Genomic DNA, 2257 nt, shown 5'->3' on the forward strand with positions numbered 1-2257 from the left:
GACACAATTTCTGGAAAGGGGAGAGCAAGAGGCAGTTTCCGGCAATATGTGTATATGTAGTTTTAAGTTATCATATTAGTTATTTCCAGAGACAGCAGATGTACCTGATGCAGTTATAAATGTATTTGAATGTTTAGATAATTCTTTAGTTAGTGTTGATGGTAAACTTTAAGTTTATTGTCGCTAAATTTGTGTGAGGTTTATTGTTAAATGACGAGACGTCATTTTCTATGGAGCGGGAGTGTGTAGCCGGTTCATATTTTCCAGATCATATGACATGTTGGTTATGTCTCTCTCATTGCTGCTTTCCGATGTTTTTATTATTTTGGGTATATATATCAATTGGTCTCGTGAGTACTTTGATTATACTTACTGGTCTTGCGAGTACTTTGATTTTATTTGTGGTCATGTGATTATCAGACGTGTATGACGTCGTTCTCCCAGGTAGTTTGAGTAAAGGAACTGTTGGCAGAACTGTGGTTGACGAATGTTTTATTTCTGCCACTTCTTTATCTGCTTGCCTTGTAAATGTATTTCATGCATTTACTATAGCTTTAAGAGGTAACTTTGCAATGGCTGGAATGATTATTTATTATTCATTTTTGGTGCTATTTAATGATTTAGCGCGCTGTCTTTGTGTTCCAAAATGGCGGTCATGTATATAACTTCTGAACTTCTATTTATAACATGCATGTATTTATATCTAAATCATTGTTCACAGTATCAGCATCACGTGTGGCAGATGTGTGGAGAGAAACTGTGCAGACCAGTGTCACTGTGTGTATAAAGGGTTAAGATCCCCTAGATCTGTAAGTTAGCCTTTTTATTATCTTGTGAACATTATACATGTATTGTATGCATTATTTTATGACATGCATAGTTAAGGCATTAGACCACTATTGTGCATAAACTGTGATTTTATATAAATGAGATATTTATCAGTACAGAATGTTTAACTGAGAACATTACCTATGTATTATGCACATGTACAGTTACTTAACTGTTTACTTTGTTTATATATAAATATGGTTGCAATTGTTTGTTATTTCAGTGCCCGGAATGTATACATCACCTTAACAGACATCTGAAGAAATATATACCATATGAACTGATAGATGAAGTGTTGTTATACTTGTATACTTTGTGAGTGTTTGATAATGACAAAGGGACAGAAGTACAACAGCTGTATTATACCAGTATTACCAGAATGATTTGCACGAAGTTCATGTGGGGGAAAAAGTAGGTCACTAGGTTGTTATGGGTCTTTAAGAAATACTTTGGTCCATGTTCATGGTCGTCACTCAAACTCGCACTTGACAAACTTGGGTAAGTATCACTCAAGTGGGCCTCGAGTAGGCATTGCGGGAGTGTGAGTGGAGTTCGAATGTCATATTCATAAATCCCACTCAATCTTAACTTTCGGAAGGGCAACTCAAGTATTGATTTCATTGTACACAATAGATTTAGCGGATTATAACGGTACATATGACAATAACATCAAAGGAATGCAAAAGTGCTGATCGTTATTTTTGTAGATGTATTTGCCAAGTCGGAAGTTGTCATACTATTGCCTGTCTGTATGTATGTCCGTCCATTTGTTTTTATAATACATCCGTCCGTCCGTCCGTCTATTCATCTGTATTATTAGAATGAAATTTATATTTAAAAATACATGAGTTTATTTTTCGCTGAAATTGAAATGAATAATATAACTAAGAAAAAAACAAAATACCATTTTTTGCTTATTCGAGGCCACGAAATATAACTAAGAAAAAAAACAAAAAACGATTTTTGCCACGAATTAGCGTCGAGATCCGATTGGTCAGCTAAGTGGCCACGAATTAGCAAAAATTGTTTTTTTTTGTTTTTTTTTCTTAGTTATATTTCGTGGCCACGAATTAAGAAATCGTTTTTATTTTCTTAGTTATATTTCGTGGCCAGGAATTAAGAAATTGTTTTTTGTTTTCTTAGTTATATCTCGTGGCCACGAGATAACATTTTTTGTTTTTCGTTTTTTTTCTTAGTTATATCTCGTGACCACGACATAAATTAAAATAAAAAATCCGATGTCCCCTCCATGCTTCCGTTAGGAACACCATGTACCCCTTAGTTTTGTTAACAGGAACTCCTTACTAACAGGTAAATGACCGTTCTGGGTCGAGCCTCACTCGGGGAGTTGAATTCTTCATGTGAGGGCGCCATTCAGCTGGCTTACAGAAGGTCGGTGGTTCTACCAAGGTACCCGCCCTTGGTGAAA

The 2257-nt window shown here is 35.4% G+C and overlaps 1 long non-coding RNA gene across 1 annotated transcript; it reads left to right on the forward strand.

Moving 5' to 3' along the window:
- The first annotated feature begins 468 nt into the window (after positions 1-468).
- Positions 469-1181, forward strand: LOC128551943 (uncharacterized). The gene is made up of 3 exons (XR_008368926.1): positions 469-561; positions 722-809; positions 1052-1181. It is a non-coding gene; the product is annotated as an uncharacterized LOC128551943 (long non-coding RNA).
- The last annotated feature ends 1076 nt before the right edge of the window (positions 1182-2257 follow it).

Source organism: Mercenaria mercenaria, unplaced genomic scaffold, assembly GCF_021730395.1.
Source record: "Mercenaria mercenaria strain notata unplaced genomic scaffold, MADL_Memer_1 contig_1852, whole genome shotgun sequence".
Taxonomy (NCBI): domain Eukaryota; kingdom Metazoa; phylum Mollusca; class Bivalvia; order Venerida; family Veneridae; genus Mercenaria; species Mercenaria mercenaria.